This window comes from Pagrus major, chromosome 1, assembly GCF_040436345.1.
Source record: "Pagrus major chromosome 1, Pma_NU_1.0".
In the NCBI taxonomy this organism is placed as follows: Eukaryota; Metazoa; Chordata; class Actinopteri; order Spariformes; family Sparidae; genus Pagrus; species Pagrus major.
In genome coordinates this window covers 6,214,064-6,233,284 of record NC_133215.1, presented here as the reverse complement: position 1 = coordinate 6,233,284, position 19,221 = coordinate 6,214,064, and the positions used below count along the sequence as shown (strand labels likewise).

The following is a 19,221-nucleotide window of genomic DNA, read 5'->3' as shown; positions in this document are numbered from 1 at the left end:
GGGAACTGCCAAAGTACCACCACAGTCTGCTGCTCTTATACTGCGCTGTCAAACTGAGCCGTCCTGTCTCACATTGTTTTAGTATAAAAACACGAGTGTGACAATAAAGTTTGCGAGCGTGTTTGTGAGGATTATATCTTCAGAAAAACTTCAGTTTCTTCTTGTTGGTGTCAAGAAAATGACACAATGTGGAAAGTGATATGAACACGAAAAAGATTCGCCTGGTGCGTACTGTGATGGACCATCCTGCTGAGGCGGTTGTCAGGGCTGAGGAAGTTTTCTTCCTACTTTTAAAGAATGATCATCAGCAAGTGTCTTTTTTTCTCTGAAGTGAGGAAAACAGAATCCTAAACCTGAGAGAAGACAGGTATTATCCTTGATGGTGATTACTGATCTAGGGAGTGCGTTATTCAGATAGTCCGTCCAGATTCTCTGAGCTGCTGCCGTCTCGTTAAATGTGGCTCTGTTTTCAGCATCTTCAAGTGTGGTTAGGAAAACAACAGTTAGTGTTTAAGTTTGAGCTTTATTTACTCCCAGTGGACATGTGAATGTGCAGCGTATCAGAAAGGAGACACGAAAAACAAAGAAAGAAAAACATTTGGTACACAAATTATCTATCAAGTCACCACTGGAAAGCGTTTATGCTGAGTTTTAGACATCCAGCAGGCAATTTAAATGACTGTGATCAACACGTTGTCAGTGATCTTTGTGGGAGAAATAGACTTAGAGACTTAGACTTAGACTTCACTTTATTGATCCCGTTGGGATGACTCCCTCAGGGAAATTGAATTTCCAGCAGCATACAGTTCACGAGAAAATAGACTCTTAGCAAAAATAGAAAATAAAGATAGGAATAGAACAAAATACAATAGAATACAATAAAAATAGATTAAAATAAAATAGGATAAATAAAATAAAATAAAATAAATGTGAATGTAGGACTGTATATTTGTTATTGTACAGAAATTATTGCACGAAAGTGAGAGTGTCCAGGTATGTATGTGAATAAATAGATAAATAGATAAATAAGTTGTTGCACAGTGAAATCACAGTATTGCAGTATTGCCGGTTATTTGTTTCCTCCTATTTCCTCCTCCCCCCAAGTGAGGAGTTGTACAGCCTGATGGCATGAGGGACAAAGGAGTTCTTAAGTCTGTTGGTCCTACACTTGGGAAGGAGCAGTCTTTCACTGAACAGGCTCCGCTGGTCACTGATGACGGTGTGCAGAAGGTGGCTGGTATTGTCTATAATATCCAGCAGTTTTTCCAGTGTCCTCCTCTCTGCCACCGTCACCAGAGGGTCGAGCTTCATGCCGACCACAGAGCTGGCCCGCCTGATCAGTTTATCCAGTCTGGATGTGTCCTTCTTGGATGTGCTGCCCCCCCAGCACACTACAGTGTAAAAGAGGACACTGGCAACCACAGACTGGTAAAACATCCACAGCAGTTTGCTGCAGATGTTGAAAGACCGCAGTCTCCTTAGGAAGTACAGCCTGCTTTGCGTCTTCCCATACAGGTGGCTGGTGTGTGTTGTCCAGTCCAGTTTATATAAATAGCTTCATTTGCACAATAAAAATGGTGACAAGAAGTTCTAATAATTTAACATCATTCATACGTCATTTGTTGTGATGAGGAAATCCTGAGAGAAAGACAACGGATACATTTTACTCGTTGGAAAGTCATTGGTTTTAAAAAATCTTCCACCTAATTTCGTGCCACAAACCCAGGCTTGTATTTGAAACTATTACAGTCTGGCAGAGCTCCACATCCTGTGAACCATTAAAGAAACTAATTTCATACACAATATCGAAGGGAGGCCCCTGCGCCAATGATTGCAAGACCTGCAAATTGCAATTGCATGATGCCAAAGAGTGTTTTTATAGTTTGTGTTTGTCCAGGGGCTGTTCAGCTGAGCTCAGGCCAAGGATTGGAAGTAGGTCGAAACTGGTTGCATAGTTCCACAAAGGTGATGGGATAAGTTCTTTGTGGCTCAGTGGTCTAGAGGTATGATTCTTGCTTCAGGTACAAAAAGGTAAAAGGTCAAAATAACAATGTGCTCGTTACGGTGTTCTCTCTTTGTTTTCATCTCTGTATTACGCAATACTTCAATGGAGAGGTTTCTTGCAAACAGCGGAAGAGGAATAAAAACAGGTATTCATTACAGGGCTGACATCATTTCTGCCCACCGGCTCAGGGAACGAATGTTTTCATTGTCTTCATCACACGCTGAAATTGTCCTCACGAGCACCAGCCGTGAATCTCTCTGATAAACGCCAGCTACACAGGACTGTGTGCACGGAGCAGAACCGTGTTAATTAACGAGTGGAGCGATTACAGATGGTCACACCTACTATTGCTGCATGTGTGTGAAGGCATGTGGATTCGTAAAAGATTGCTTCTTCTCGACACTTCGTTCCTTTCTCTCTTATTTTTTGAGATTTTATAAATCTTATTGTTGCACAGTTACTTAACAGACCATTAAGCAGGATGTTTACTGACAGCTCCCGCACAGACTACGCACATACACACATTAATGACACAGTCAAGGCTCGGTTGGCGTTAAGACTGAATACTAAGCAAAAAGTAGGTAATTACATAATTGTCCATTTCAACACTGGCAGCAGAAGCCCTCATTCTTTTGCTCTAATGATCCAAATATCTCATCTGTTCCAGCCCTTTATTTCCTCCTAAAGCATGTGAATGTTGCATCATTTTATGCTTTTTAATTAATATTTGGTTTATAGAGTTCTTCATTAAAGTAGAATTTAATAAATGTGGTCTTTGCGATAAGAATAGGGTCCTGTGTTTGCATTCAAGTGTTAACTTGTTGCACGAGGACACGAGCACACACTGGATTCTCACCAGGAACGCTGTCTTTTCTTCCTTTGGGTGAAAAATCAGTTTGTTGGTGTTGCTGCAATCAGCCATTTCCCCTCGCAAGGCACAACCTCGGTGCACCAAGTTTCAGTGAATCTATTAGCTGCATTTCACTTTCAGCCTGTTCTACCAAGCGCCTCGAATACAGGAGGCCGCATGCATTACTCTTCCCCAGGACACCGGGGTTTGTGTCCCGTGTGGCCAAATGCCAACATTGATTTACTTCTTGTTAAGTTATTTTAACCGGACTGTAGGTACCATGTGCAATGAAGTGAGAATAAGCAGCCCGTTCTCAAATATGGAAGCCTGGTTGCATCCCATGTGTGACCAGGAGGGATTTGTTTTAAAGTTATGTAAGTAAGTTAAAGTACGTAAATGACGGTTTTAGTTATTTTAACCATATGATCATTTCCTAAACCCTAACCAAGTATTTTTTGTGCCTAAACCTAACCAAACAGCAACCGTTTAACAGTTCGAAAGTCATAATATGCCACTATACGTGAACTGTTTGTCAGCTAGCTTTACTTTGAAAGTCTTCTCCTCCTTCTCCTCCAGCATGTCAAGATACTTTTATCTCTTTAACGCTTGCAATAATGTACAGTATGCATACTTATATAAAGATCATATCGGGCATGTAGTCTCTGACCTCATTACTTCCTGTAAGAAAAAATAAAAGCCTACAGGTGGAGGTGGAGCTGATGAGACACATTTTGAGAAAGTGGAGTTGGCGGCTCGAACTAAGCTTCCCTTCTTTAAAATGTGAAAAAAAGATATTTAGCTTCCAACACAAATCTTCAGTGTCTGCATATGGTTTTTACCATCAGCGCTCAAAAACAGGAACTCAAATCAAAATGATCAATGGGACGAAATAAGAGATGCCTGCTGTTATCAGAGCGGCGCACTTTCAATTATAATAATCCTCTGAAAGAAGAAGAGTCTGCAGACGTTGCTAGAAAATAAAGAAGAAAAAAAATCTGAAATGAGTTAACACTTAAGAAGAATTCGAGGAAGTTGTTTGACAGGAGGAGAAGCTTGCATTTCAAAAGCATGTATTGCCACACACACACACACACACACACACACACACACATACACACACACACACACAAAATGTCTTCCGGCGTAGATTTCAAAGAGCTAACGAGCCTGAAAATACCCGCTTTACCTTTAATGAGAGAGCTACACTCCAAATTAAACATAGCCTCAAAGATTGTCAGTGTTTTAGCAGGAAGCCGGTCGAGTCCGATGATTAGAGCCGTACAGTTTGATTTTAATCTCACCAGAGTTTGCTGCGGAATCAAAAAAAGTCTCTGTGTAGCTTTAATGGACTTTATGTTGGTGTGATACAGTATTAGTTAAATGATGTAGCCCTAGGTAAGCATCAGTACTGAGCTTTGCAGATCCTACAGTGGCTTTCTTATTACAATCTTTGAACTGTGAGTGTGTGTGTGTGTGTACTGTATTGTGGGCTCATCACCACTGACCCTTGTAGTGAATGTAGAAAACATACCTCTACTGGTTTCATGGAGTTTATGAGGAGGAAAATTAAAGTAATACTAGTGCAAATTATTTTAAAAAAGGCATGCAAGCCTTCACAAGCTTAAATCTTTTACCGTGACTGATCCCCAAAGTGTGTGCAAAGACTTTTTAAAGCGTACGTTGTTGCTTTGAATAATTTGTCTGCCTGTTCAGTTGTTATTTTTGGAATAATAATTAAAAAAAAAAGTTTGGAAACAAACACAAAGCCGCAGTTTTAATGTGATGAACATGATGTTTTGATTAACTTATCCAACAGCAATCTTCCCTCGGTCCTCTTAGCAGATTATTGCATGCAGATGAGTTAATCACTGGAACTCATTAGAATAATTTTGACTTGCTAAATAAGAAGAGTGTTGTTCGCAGTTCATCACTTATCAAAGTTTAAGATTTTTTCTCTGGAAAAGAGAGTTTATTAAAGTGTTCTGCCTTGAAAAGTGGCACTTATGTTGCTGTTGGTCTGACCTGCACTCAGCGCCTGTACTCTTAATCCCATAATTCATCCGGGCACGTCTCAATGACCTTTAACTGTGCCACACTGTTTTGTTCACTCCTCCATGTGGCTTCAAACCCCATTTTTTGTCATATTGTCACATGCTTGGGTTGCATTTATTTTTGCACGTCTACCATGGTGGGTGAGTAAGGGTGACGTAGTTAAGTGTTTTCTTCTTTCAGCTGTTCTAAGTTGTGTTTATTCTTGGCATTTCCAGCTTTCTTCAGCTGTAGATCCCGACTTGTTCCTGTGTCGGTGATCTGTGACAGAAGAAGATGGACCCAAATGCAGGAGACGGCAGATCAACTGATGAAGTTTTTCTCAAAATAAACACAACAGGAACAAGTCAACAGAATGGCACGGGCGATCACAGATGACTCGACTATGGCTTCATCCAAAACTCCACCTTCTGGACTTGCGGACTGAGCCCTCGTGGACTTAACTCGAACGTACCGTGACGTGTTCACTGTCATCGCGTCAAGTCTGCAAGTGCATGTAAAATCAATTTGCTTACCCCCAATCTGACGATATAAAGACAATTCAAGTTATGATTCAATAAAGTAATTGTTTTACACATTCATAATAAGCTCTACAACATCACGCCTGTATAGCAATGAATTGTGGGTAATTAAATCACTGAAGTCCGCTCCCCAAACAGAAATCTGGAAGTCTACAGAACAAGACTTTGTCTGTCTTCGTCTCGACCTCGGTCTGTCACAGGTGAGTGTAGCTGGTGTGATAACAGCAGCATCCAATCAACCAATCACAGCCAGAGGAGGGCGGGTCTCTCCACGTCACAGGTGAAATCACTCTGGTCCTGATTATTCATTAAAGAAGAAATAAACAATTAATTTAACAGAAAATTATAAAACAGAAATAAAAACGTATTCAAGGCTGACTGTCTCTCCATCTTGTGCTGCACACACTCCACTCACTTTGTTCAACTCAGATCCATATGGCATATTATAGCTCACTATTTAAAAAGAAAAAAAACACTCAAATCAAACTGATTCATGACAGCATAAAAGATACCTGCTGTTGCTACAGACAAGCGCTTTCAATTAAAACCCTCCTCTGAAAAAAAAAACACTGCATATATCATCCCGGCGGGAAACAAAAATAGTTTGGAGATGGGACAGACAATGTTGTGACAGGGAGGGGGAAAGATTTGCTGTTTCAAAGGGATTCATCTCTCTCTTCCTCTCTGCTCCAGCCCTCTCTTATGCCACTAACTTTCTACAACTAATGAGCCTGAAAATACCGAAGCTTTACCTTTTAATTGGAGAGCTGCAGCTTCTTTAGGCCGTCTCAGAGAGGAAGAGTGCTTTTAATCGTCGTCCATCAAGTTCGGCGTTTGCAGATGATGAATACAAAACTAAACATTTCATTTCAAAATCCACGGCAACACTAAACAGGTAAACAAACGACACTTTCTCGCACAAAGTGATGCGCTGGCACGAGGCTTGTTATCGGTTTTTAAAATAGCAGCCAACCCCCCCCCCCCCCCCCCCCCCCAACAAAATAATTGGATAAGATCAAGCCCTGTTTGTTTTTGAATATGCAGCATTTATATATTTTTTTGGCACCAAAAGTGTTTCTATATTGAAACATCAAGTTTTCTAGTTTTGTTCATCTTCAGTGTTTCTCTGTTAGTTATTTCAGGTGAGCAGATTGTTACCTGGGAAACCTGTTTGTTTTCAGCTGATCAGACTGTCAGGCTTGTGCATTAAATGAAAAATATGTATGTATATGTATGTTTTGGTTCCACAAATAGTTTTTTTACATCATGTTTTTAAAATCAGATCTGAAGCATTTAGGAATTATGAAATTCAATCAGAATGGGCGACAAAAGAAAGTGTTTTTTTTATTCAAGCACAGCAGGTCATCGTCGGCATGTCAGTACTCACTGACAGTGTTAACATGCTGTTTATTGTAAGAACAGCTGAGGCTGATGGGAACGTCTTTACCTTCGGAGGTATTTGGTCTTACACTTTAAGCATTTAAAGATTGATTGACTGATTTTCTTTCAAAGTGATGCTGTTATAAGAAGAGAAGGTTAACAAAATTTAGTGGCCTTAAATGTCAATTTTTTTTATGTCTTGACATTTTACTCAACAAATGTCAAGAAAAGTCACAAAGACTTTTTTCAAGACGAGTTCACTGTTCTGCTCCAGAATATCTTCATGAAAAATACACTGAAAAGTAATTGTTTTAGTTTTGTCAGGTTTTTCTTAAAGCCTCTGATGCAAGATAGCTTTTCTTGTCTCAGCTTGCCTTTAACGTTACTGTAAGTTGGCTAAAGTCAGCATGCTTGTGTACATGGTGCATTCACATGCTCAAAGGATAGTCCCATTTCTTTAGTAGAGAAGTCCTTCTTCTGACTTTGCGAACATTCGTTGCAATGTGGACAAAACACGGACGCTACAAAGAAGATTTTTTTTCTTAGATCACCAAAGATTTTCGTCTGCCATGATTGTGCTTATGTGAGGCAGAAGTCGGCATGTTGTGTACCAAACGAATCGCCGGCTTCCTGAGTTGTTGTACCGAGTCGAGAACCAATTTTTCAGAGCTTTTGTGTGCTGTTTTTGTGGGATATTTCACTGGAGAAGTAATCTCTTAAAGCAGATATCTACATATGAATGCAGAATCTGGAAGTGATGGACAATATTTTTGGTATTGGACGCGTTCTGGTTGTCATTTATAGCCTGTTTGTAGTTTGACCAGTCATGTGTGAACGGACATCAGCTGCATGTAGGTAAACAGTCCGATGGAAAGCAAAGGAGGCAGATCAAGGAAACCATCGGCCATCATCAGACGTCGATTTCGCGATTTATTACCTTTTTCCTATTGAACTTCTCTTTTTTTCTGTTTATAGGCGTTACTAAGCAATAACCAGCTCACAGAGGAGGAAGTCTTACCAAATATCTGCTGACTCAACAGGAAGCTCCGAAGCTTTGGCCATTGCCCTCATCGGCTAAATCATCGCCAAACGATAGCCGATGGGCTCTGAGATTGTTTGACAAGTAACTTGGACCTGCTGGTGTCACTAGGTGGGATTTATCCTCTGCCGACCATAAATTGCTGAGATATTTCTGTCCAGCCCACTGACCCACCAACTCCCCAATATTATCATCCCTACATCCCCTGCGGTTGGAAATTATGACGGGAAAAAAAAGCAATACTTGGGAGCAACACTGTGAGGTTCAGAGATCCCGAACACAAACCCAAAGCCGGCTGCATGCTAGGATGGTTTGCTCTATCAATATCTGTCACTTAGAGGGTGGATAACCTAATTTCAGCTGAGAGCCCATAGCACAAGACAGGAGTTTTAGTGCATTGCTCTGTGCGTTTTCTCCATGATTAAAGCTGTTCTGAGGCCCAGGTCCTCTCGGTGCCTTGTCATCATTCATAATGGGGCCATTGAATGTAATTTGGGAGAGTGATTGGTCAGTGAAGCGAGAGAGAGAAAGAGGAGAGGGAGGAGGAACAAGTGGGGAAGAAAAAAGCGCGGGACGCAACTCAATGTAATGTCATGTTGTAAGAGATGGCCACGACGCTCATGCTGATCCATAATTTTATATAAAGATGAAATATCATCAATTTCTGTTGGTGGAAGACACAAGAGACTGATGAGACTGTCTGTACACTGAACACAGCACGCACAGTGTGTCGCAAAGGGCTGGTGTGGAGTACAGATCAAGCCTGGGGAAAGGTCACTCATGTGCATCCTCAGCCTGATGACAAGATTTAAAACAGGAAATGACTTGCCTAAAAAATGACCATGGATCAAGAGAATGAATCTGTCTGCTGGTCCTGTGGGTGTGCAAGTGTTGAATGTTGCAAACCGCCTGCAACACAATTTGTAATCCAGACCATCCATCCTGACGTCCCTTCTGACAGATTTTTAAAATTTAAAACGTTTGTCGATATACTCGTCCTTTGGTAGTTAGAGAGAGAGAATATTATTAAGTTATTTGTCAGGAAAAACCTAAAAATAGTTTATTTGAAAACAAATGTAATGCTGTTGGTGATGGCAGTGCATTCTTCACAGCTCTTGTGCTCAGCAAATCTTCCCTGTGAGATGATGAGATCAACAGTAGGGCTGTAACTAACAGTTATATTTGTCAAATATGTTCTCAATCAATGGCTGTTGGGTCTATTAAATGTCAGAAAATGGTTAAAAGTGTCAGCCAGTGCATCGGGAAGTCCAAGATGACGTCCTCACATGTCTCGATTTGTCTACGACCCGAAGATATTCAGATTACTGTCAAAGGGGAGGAAAGAAACCAGAGAATATTCATTTAATGCATTTAAGAAGCTGGAATCTGAGAAGGTTTTCAGTAAAAAAAAGTCCAAATTCTCAAAAATAGTTGGCAATTAATTTTGTAGTCTACAACTAATTGATTTGTTGCAGCTCCAATCAAAAGCCGTTCTCAGCACGGTTCTGCACACTTCAGCCAGAGCAGAGGTCAAATCAGAACAACTGTAAACACCTATGCAGGCGCTGCACTTTTTTTATGACGCTGGGCCCCAGGGAGAAAGAAAGTGTTTCTCATTTTCAGTGGGTCAACTTCCCTGGCATTGACAATTCCTATTCATATTCCAGAAACATCCCGTAACTTAACCTCGGTAGTGAGAGTGTCACAGCCCCCGAGAGGATCTTTCTTCCCGGGCCTTGATCTGATTTTGGCTCGTTTTTGGCTCATGAGGGATTTCCTGTCAGCTGTTTGTCACTATTGTTTACATTCACTCCAGACAGGATGCCAAGACTGCTTCCCAGCCTGCCGCAGGACATATTCTTCCCTAAAGCACCCGACAATGGACGGCTGATTGTAATCACTGTCACAAAGTCAGTGAACATGTCAGCGTGTCACTCAACCCCTACATATACAACATCGGACCAGTGTGATCATTCTGTCACGTTTGGGTCAAAGGTCAGGAAGTCTTGGCGTTCATTGCTGCTGGTGATAGGCTGAGACGCTGCTCAACAAGCTCATCATTCAACATAAAGTCATTCAACATGTATTGTTCCATTTGAAGATGAAAAACCAGGTAAAAGAAGCACTTGTGGTCACATTTAAATGACCAGATTTAGCAGCAAAATCAATTTATTTCACTGGAAAATGCCACAGTCAGTGGATTCGAGAGATGAGTTCATGAATCTTTTGTGTCAAATTCAGCACTGACAAGGGAATTTGCACCTTTTGACCGAATGCAGGACATCTCGACAGCGTTGACATTTGAGGGAATGGAGAGCAGGAGAGTCTAACATTAAGGAAGCTATCATAGCTTATTAGCTGTGTTACACCATCCACTCTTACCCAGTCTGCTCTGGATATAAGGCTCCACCAAATAGGCATGGTGTTACGAACATTATGAGACAGGATACAGTAAATGGACTAAATAATGGTAATTGGACTTGCAGTTCTATAGTGCTTTTCCAGTCGACTGACCTCTCAAAGCGCTTTACAACACTTGTCACAATCACCCATTCATACACTGATGGCAGAGGCTGCCATGCAAGCTGCCAACTGCTCATCAGGAGCAATTTGGGGTTCAGTATCTTGCTCAAGGACACTTCAACATGCTGGGGGAAAACATGTTTTGAATAAACTCTGAACTTTTGTCCTGTTTGTCCTGTCCTGTCCCCCTCTTAAGAGACTTTGTATTGAATGAAATGATGTGCAGTCCTGAGTTGGTAGGAAATGGCTCAGTACAACAAACTACTCAGAACTATCGTGTATGTTTGGCTCGCTATGTTAGCCAGCTACAGTTGGCTACCCCAAAACTACCCCCGTGAGTCGTCACCGAGCCTCTGGCAGAAACTATTTTGCGAGACTAGACTGCCCTCGACCACTTCCTGAAGCGACTTGGCAAGAAGAAAAGCTCCAGAGTCTTAGCTGCTGCCTGGGTACGCTCTTTAATATATAGTATTGTTGTCCCGGCTTTAAATGTATTCGGCTAATGCATCCTCTCAATTCAGTTCCCATAATAATATAGAAAAAAAACAGACATTGTGACCTCTGACCCGAGTTTGGAGGAATAACAAAGTACACAATGGCTTTTTTTGGATTTCATTTGTGTGGCTCCATTTTTTCTCTCTCTTTTTTTTCCTGTCCTCCCCTCACTTCCTTATCTGTCCCCTCGGGCTGTGGCTGAGTGATGCTGCAGCCACAGTATGAGCAGCGGAGCGGCTGTCCTTGTTGCTTACATTTTCAATTTAAGCAGGTACACTGCTAGACACACGCACATTTCCTCCACGAGTGTGTGAGCGTTTTGTTTTTCAGCCACCTCCGCGCCCTCCTCCGACGTGATGCCCTCGAGTCCAATCCCAAGCTGTTTTTGTTCACGCCGCCTGGTGTATAAAACATGCTGTGTCATCTCGATTCATCCCACCCAGTCGACGGTCGGCGGGGATCTTTCATTATTAAAATATTATGCTGACTTTGAGTAAGAATCTTGACACATCCAGAGTTATATTCTCAACTCAGGAATTAATGATCACGGCGTTTGAGATTTATCACATACGTTTGAGTAGTTGGAGTGCGTGTCACTGTAATTACACATGTAAAAATTCATGCACGCCATCTCTGGGATTTCATTAGTGTAGATTTACAGAGGAAATGCTTCACCTGCAGGTGTACGAATGCAGGGAATCCCCGTAGACTGAACATCAACACACAAACTGAAGCCTAGACAGACGTGAATCACTTTCCCACAGTCAGTGACAGTGATAAACACTGCTATTAGCTACTCTCTCTCTCTCTCTCTCTCTCTCTCTGTCTCTCTCTGCAGCTGAAAGGCCAGAGGACTCAGTGACTGAAGTCTGTCTCTTCTTCAGATCCACTGCTTAACCTCATCATATTCTGTGTTGATTAAATCTCTGATGCTTAACAAGGTTTGTGGTGTTGCCACAGTCCCTCACAGTCGTCACACACACTTCTCATACAGCATCCTCGCTGTTTCGATGCCGTTATCTCCATCGACGCCAGCTCTCTGTCAGCGGCGCTGTGCACATGTACGGGTATTATTATTTGTGGGTATTATTTAGACGAGACCTGGCGATGGTGTTATTACTTTCAACTGTGTCCCTAATTTACCCAACAGTTCGGACTTTAGATATCGATCTTTAAAGATGAGAATCAATCCTAGAACAGAGACGTTTGGGAATGAAAGTATTGACATGTACGTATCAGTCCACACAGCACCACTGCAGAGTTAATCGTGTCTTGTGTGAAGCCTGTGTAGCCACATGATGCTCTTTGCTGCCTAAAGGCTAAATTATGAGAGTTGTTCGATCTTTTCATGAACAATTAGGTAAAAGATCCTTTGAGCACTAGGTATTAAGGCAACATTTATATAGGTTCAATGCAAGAAGATAGATTCTAAAAACTATAAATACAAAATAGAAAAATAATAGCTAACAAAGGGCACTATAAAGTTATGTTGACAAAGTGGGAGGAAGTGCAAAAACTTTCTTGACACTTTCCGCTGCAGACAAAAGTACAGCAAACACGTACATCACTCAAACTGAAAAGTAAAAAGTAATTACACAGATCAGAAAAAAGAATGATGACAGTCCTGAGTGCTTCTCGCTCTGACCTTTTTTATTCAGCTGGATATGAAAATTTCCTTTTATGCAATCATGGTCACCTTGAGTGCTTCATCTGAATCTTTTATTATTTTTTTTGTTAAAAACCTGACTCAGTGTTCTCTTCTTGCTCGGTTTGCACCGGTGATAAAAGCACCTAAAAGCATATTGTTGCTGTCAAGAGACAAAAAAACAAAAAAACAAAATCCATTTTGTTGTGCTTACTGTTCGACATGTTCATTTACTTTGAACATTTGGCACTTGAAGCCTGTTAAAACCACAGCGGCACAAAGAGGAATTCACCTTTTTGCTGCCTAAACTCAAAAAAGTCTTGGTCTCATAATAAATACATGGTTACAACCAGGTAATAATGAAGTGATGACTTTTTAAGAGTTTCTAGTAATTTATTCGTTACTTGTGAATCTTTGAGAATTTCCTCAGGCTTACTGAAGGTGGTTGATAAAGAAGACTTTCAACAAGGTTTTATGTTGATGAGTGTTCTCAGTCATCCAGGTCATGGTAAATCTAGGTGCTGTATCGTAGGCAGCTGGACTTGTTTCAGTTTCTTGAGGACGTCATTAGAGTTGTCGATGAGGCCAAATTGTTTGTTTCGAATCCCCAATGCACAAGTTTGTGCAAGTCTGTGCATTGCCGTGTGCATACATTCTAATGCTTCTGTTTGAGCGAGCAGCCTGCGAGCTGCATATTTCCACCTGGCTCGTTGGTCTAGGGGTATGATTCTCGCTTTGGGTGCGAGAGGTCCGGGGTTCAAATCCCGGACGAGCTCTGCTTAAACAGCGTAGAGCACTGTAAGAGCTTTATTTGCAGCTTAGCACGAAGATTGGAAGCGGGAGGGCAGCGCCTTCACAGCTGCCAATGTGAGCTTTGCAGTTCCTTCCTCCCCAAAAGACGCTCTCAACAAGACACCTTCTCATTCCCGCAGATCAGTTTCAAAGCTTGAGCGCGATCGCTGTATGTTAAATTTCTGTGACTGCGCCAATGGGGTCGTTATCAAGTTCAGTGATACCACCTTGCTCATTCTTTTGTAAAGCAGCCATTGAAGTCACATGAAGCCAATTGTAAACGATTGTGGTTACAGTTGTCGATGAGGCCAAATGTCAATGTGTAAAAGACTCCCATCCAGAATATACAGATTGATGTCCTTGAAAGACTATGCCCTATCTCTCAGGCAATGTAAGCTACAGGGGCTTGACCTGAGGAATAGACCCCCCTGTGTTCATCCATGCATGTTTTTAATGTATGTTTCGATTCCCCAATGCACAAGTCTGTGCATTGCTGTCTGCATACATTCCAATGCTTCTGTTTGGACTAAGAGCCTGTAAGGTGCTCATTTTTGCCAGGCTCGTTGGTCTAGGGGTATGATTCTCGCTTAGGGTGCGAGAGGTCCCGGGTTCAAATCCCGGACGAGCCCTCCACATAGGCCTCATGGCTGTCTACCTTTCACAGTTGCTCCATGAGCATGTCTTTGTCACAGAAAATACATGAGACAACTGCAATACCTATCTGTCTGAGTTCCCTGAACAGACTTGTTGCCTTGTTCTGCACTTGCCAATCATTTTTGTTTGCTTTCATCCAAGAGGCTTCTTCAGTTCTAACTAACTGGAGGGGAGCTGTAGGGTTTTAAACCCTGTGTGGGAGTGTCCTTACAGTCGTTATGGACACGTGTGAGCTCTGAGTTTCAGAGTCGTTAGGGCCACTTGCTGGTCGTTGGTCTGAATCACTGATAGATTTGAACAGCCCAGCTGCCACAGTAAAATGTTGGCCTTTTATTGATCAGCAAATGAAGAATACTTGTCTTATGTTTCATATCAACAGTGCTACAACATGTGGAGGCGATGGCGTTACAGTTTACTTGCTTACTTACTAGACCGCTGCCAAGCGAGAGACCACTGATCGAGACAGCATTTCCAACATTTTACAGTTTTGATGGCGTTTTTAATAAGCGCGAAACCACTGAACATTGAGACGTCGGGACATTTTCCAGCCATGTTGCTGCCTAAACCTAACCAAACCATCAGAAACATACATTTGCTGACATGTATTGTGGCGATTCGGTTGTCTTCAGTAATATCAGTGTGTGAAACTTGTCACTGCAAGCCAAGTGCAGTAACTTGTACTACTACTACTATTACTTCTACATGAAGTTCAAGGGATTTGTGAAGGATGGGGAACAGGTCCACATCCTTGAAGAATTTGTGCATGAGGGAGTGGAAGGACCATGAAGCAAATACTGATGTGGTTTGGCTTCGAAGAAAAGTTATAATAAGTAAAGTAAAGTGAAAAACTGGGTTCATGGACTGACATAACACCACAGAGTCTACAGTGATGCAGTAAACGGGAGAGTGGAACTTCGTTGAACATCTTTTTATTGCTTAATATTTCCTTGAGCATCTATATCCGACTGTTGAAATAAAATCTTATTATAATTAATGCATCCCAGGAGACAGCATTTTTGTAGTACTTCAAAATTAACGCCTGAAGGTGTGAAATCCACCAGACAACCAGTCCATGTGGTGTAACTTTCAGAATGCTGTATTGATGATTATTAATGAAGTCCTCCGCTCTAAATGAGAGGCTTATTCTCTCACTTTAAATTCGGATCCAAAAAACGACTCCAGAAACCGCTGCCCTTGTTATTTATTAACACCAGCTGCCCCTGCCAAAAGCACATGTCAGTAAAAGCTCCTGCCAGAGTTTAATTCCAAGAAGTCTTTCGAAAATGTGACACCTGCTCTTAAAATTATGCTGTTTAGTTATTAGAAGTTGTCAATCACTGATTTTTTTTAAAACACATTTAACACTTCAGTTGATTCTAAACATAACTCCAGACATTTTGACCTGGACTCAGTTTCTCATTTGCCTGTTTATACAGACAGATTCTCATCCAAATGTACGTCCATCTGCCGCAACATTAAAAGCTCTAAAAGGCGAAGTGAATTGATTGTCTTGTTATGTTCTGCCGGGACGTGGCATCCAAATGGATGACACTTGACCTGCACCACCAACCCAAACACTGTTGCAGAAGTAGCGCAAGTAGCACAAGTAGACCCCTCATGGCAACAGCCATCCAGATGGCCCAAGAAACGCTCAAGTGGTCAACTGGGCCTCCAAATTTCCCAGATCCTGATCTGATCAAGCATTTGTTGATCATGCTGGAATAAGTCCGATCCAACAACCTAGTGCCAGACTCCACAGGACACCTCTAGAGGTCCTGTGTCCATGCCTCAATGATTCAGAACCAAGTCAGATCCATGGTGGGGCATCCATTGGATCCAGCCTGTCCTTTAGATGCATGATCACATGGTGATCTGGGGAATTTGAAGGCAGGGTCAATGCCTTAAGCTCTTCGTCACGTTCCTTGGGCCATTCCTGAGCAGTTTTCAATTTTTTTTTAAGCATGACACCGCTGGATCTTTTTAAGGAGAGTGTTGTGACAAGAAAGAAAAGTTAGAACTCGTGATTTTGCAGAAACAAAGTCTGCCAACATTGTGGTGTGTCACTTGTGGACCCAAGGTTTCCCAGCAGAACGACGTACTGTATCGAGATGACCAATGTTATTCACTTTCCTTAACTTATATTTAATTTGGGGAGGTAACCAAATAGCTTACAATTACAGAATTTAAGAGGTGGCTACAGGCCATACCATTGTTACGAAAACCAGAACTTGTCCAAAGGTAATTAAGTAAAAGTTGTCTATCAGCTCGTGCTTTTTGCATTCTTGGTTGAGCCCACATGTGCTGCTGTATGATGTAGATATAATAATAACTATTACAGTCAACATTAACGACTCTCTTGACTCTTGAATGAAGGGAAAAGTAATGATACAGCTCATTGGAAATAAACACAACAGTTCTATCTACCCTCTAACGTTCCTGAGAAGACTTTGGCTTGCTGATAAGATAAACATGCTCTCTCAGTCTGTATCATGCCACATTATCACGAAGCAACTCGGCAACCAGTACAATGTTTGCGAGCCCAACGACGCCGTGCATTCTAACAAAGTCTGTTTCTTTCTGAGCAGAGCAGACTGGAGCTTTACATCAGAGAAAAATGTGAATTTAGTCAGAGATTAAAGCAATGATTCAGATCTATAATACACACATCAGAGGGGACGAACAAGAGCAAGGGAGGCTGAGTAATCAATCATAGCTGCTGCATGACTGTGTGCGTGTGTGTGTGTGTGTGCAGAAACACAAAGTCAAGTGTTTCTCTGCTTGGAAATACATCTCAGGTCCTCAGTGATAGAAAACAGTGTGTCTGCAGGGAGGAACTATGCTGAGAGTCGTGTGCTGTGTCTGCCTGCACCATGCAAAAAAGTGTCTTTCCCACTTTGAAGCACGACTAGCTCCTCAGTGACAGGATACACTCTGTGGAGGTAGAACTGTACTGTTTGTGACTGTGAGTGTTGTCATAATGCTTCACTGTATGTACAGGTGGCAGTCTAACAGTCTGGTAAGCATAAAAAATCTGCGCTCCGTCTCTTCACTTTCCAACAGCAACATTATTTTATCATCACACACGCAGTCACAAAGATGTTATTTACCCGTTCAACATCAATTTCTCTCAGTCTCTCAGTGTGTAAAGTATGATCATTCAATGCATGTTTCTGTTTATACATTTGTTTCGCAAGTTCATTTTTGCAGCAAATTCTTTTGAAGCCAGATCTGCCAACAAGCCCCAGTTACTGGAATGATCAAACACTGGACAGACTGGAGCATTTTTGACTGAAGCTGGCTTTGTGTTGTTTTCAGAAAACAAAGTAAGAATTCATGCGTTTTTTTTTTTTTACTCCTGTATGTAACAAGAATTATAGCAGTAGAAGATTATCCACCTCTCCAGATTACTCCTCATACAGGCTGTACAAAGACAGGGCAAGAAAATACTGTCAGGCCCACACGCTCTGTGTCTGGTAGAATACCTCTCAGGGTTTTCTTCATGGGAAGAACTGCCACGGATATTCACATTTCTTTGGCAGTGAACAAGCAGATATCATGTTGGCTGCAGGGGATTGTAGACCATATTCTTAATGACACTTGTGAATGCGCTGGATGTGTTTAACTGTGCTGTGCAGATGTTGCACAGTCTTATGTAGTCGTTATTATATTCGTAATTTGCTTGTGCTTTGTTTTCTTTATTTAGCGCTGATCTCCGGCTCAGTTTTTTTTCCCCACAGGGGACGATATCTGAACCAGAAACATCTGTAAATATTTAACATGCAAATGATTCGCTACACCAAATGCAAGAAGTGGGCGGAAAAGTACACATATTTAAACACGCTCTCCATCGGAAGATCTTTCATTAAATTAGGACTGAGGAATATGTTTTCTCACGTCGATGATTGCAGTTTCTAAAGATTAAAAAAAGGCACCATGCAAGGTGTGACAGACGTATATATTCTGTTCATACTGTCCAAATTTAACACCCTCCAGCCACATCTGAAGTTCAGAAGCAACAAGGGATCAGGATTTGTCTTTAAAGGTGCAATATTTAGGAAATGGCCACCAGCCACATTCATACTCCGAACAAGTAGGGGGCAGTGTGTCACAGTAGTAGTCGCTGCTAATTGTAGCTGCCGTTAGCTAGTTAGTTTCCCAAGTCATGTGGCTAGCACGCCATAGCCCGAGTGGGAGCTCAGGGGGAGTGTTGGTGTTTACAACGCTAGCACTAGAACATTTGAACATCAGGGGGAGGAGCTGTCAGGCCCCAGGGCATAGGGGAACCAGTGGGGAACGCTGGCAGGCAGCAGCACCGGTTTGCAGCCTCCAGGTCAACACGGCCGGACAGCGCCCTACCAACACAGTTTGATGACAGGGAAAACAGTACTGAAGCCTGAGCTATACTATCAGACTCTCTATGACACAAAGTGGTTTTTCAAGACAGAACGGGCCAGGGCTAGCTGACTAGCATGCTAACTTCAGTAGATACACTGCAACACAATACATCTATCTCTTTGATATAAGGTAAGAACAGTTTGTCTCATATTATGTTGTTAATTTTAGTAAACTTTTGAATGTTTTAACCTAAATTCTCACATGTTGCCCCTTTTATCATGTTTGTACTGTACGTGTGAGTTTCACTGTTTGTGTCAGTGCCAGCAAATTCTACTGCTTGTGCTTTGAATAGTCCTTAGTGAAAAAAAATAACGTTCTTACGGACAACTTTACTGCCCTGGAGAGAAAAAAGTGTGTGTGCAGGCATTTTGTATGTGAATTGTCTCCGTGTGCCTGTCAGTTTCTCACTTGTGGCAATCAACCAGCATGGATTTGGAAGGGTAAAAGTACAAACTGTGCTCTCTTGTCTCTTCACTATTTCATCATCTCACTTTGTCGTGTAATCACAGAAACAGTGCACATCTCTCTCTCACCCTGTGTCTCTCTCTGTTTTTCTAATTGGTGTGCAGCATCCACCCACCAGCTGTCAGGAGAGGGCCCCATTGTGGAGCTCCGAGCCAGCCAATTACTGTCTAGGCAGGCGTACGCCACGAAGACCCAGGCAGACATCCAGAACCTCCCGGAGGGCTCTGCCACGGCCGCCCAGTGACAGGGAGGGCAAAGTGGGTCAAACGTCGGGGCCGCTCCCCCCGTCCTCCGCCGCGCCTTCGTCTTAATGGACCTGACAAACACGAACAGCTCAAAGCCACGAGGTCTCGAGGGGGAGGGCAGGGAGGAGGGGGAGGAAATGTGAGGTGAGGGGGGGCCAAGAGA

General features: G+C 42.1%; 2 non-coding genes across 2 annotated transcripts; both read left to right on the top strand.

Annotated features, from left to right (window-relative positions):
- The first annotated feature begins 13,211 nt into the window (after positions 1 to 13,211).
- On the top strand, positions 13,212 to 13,283 carry trnap-ugg (transfer RNA proline (anticodon UGG)). The gene has a single exon. It is a non-coding gene; the product is annotated as a tRNA-Pro (tRNA).
- Positions 13,284 to 13,856: 573 nt separating this feature from the next.
- trnap-agg (transfer RNA proline (anticodon AGG)) lies at positions 13,857 to 13,928 on the top strand. The gene has a single exon. It is a non-coding gene; the product is annotated as a tRNA-Pro (tRNA).
- The last annotated feature ends 5,293 nt before the right edge of the window (positions 13,929 to 19,221 follow it).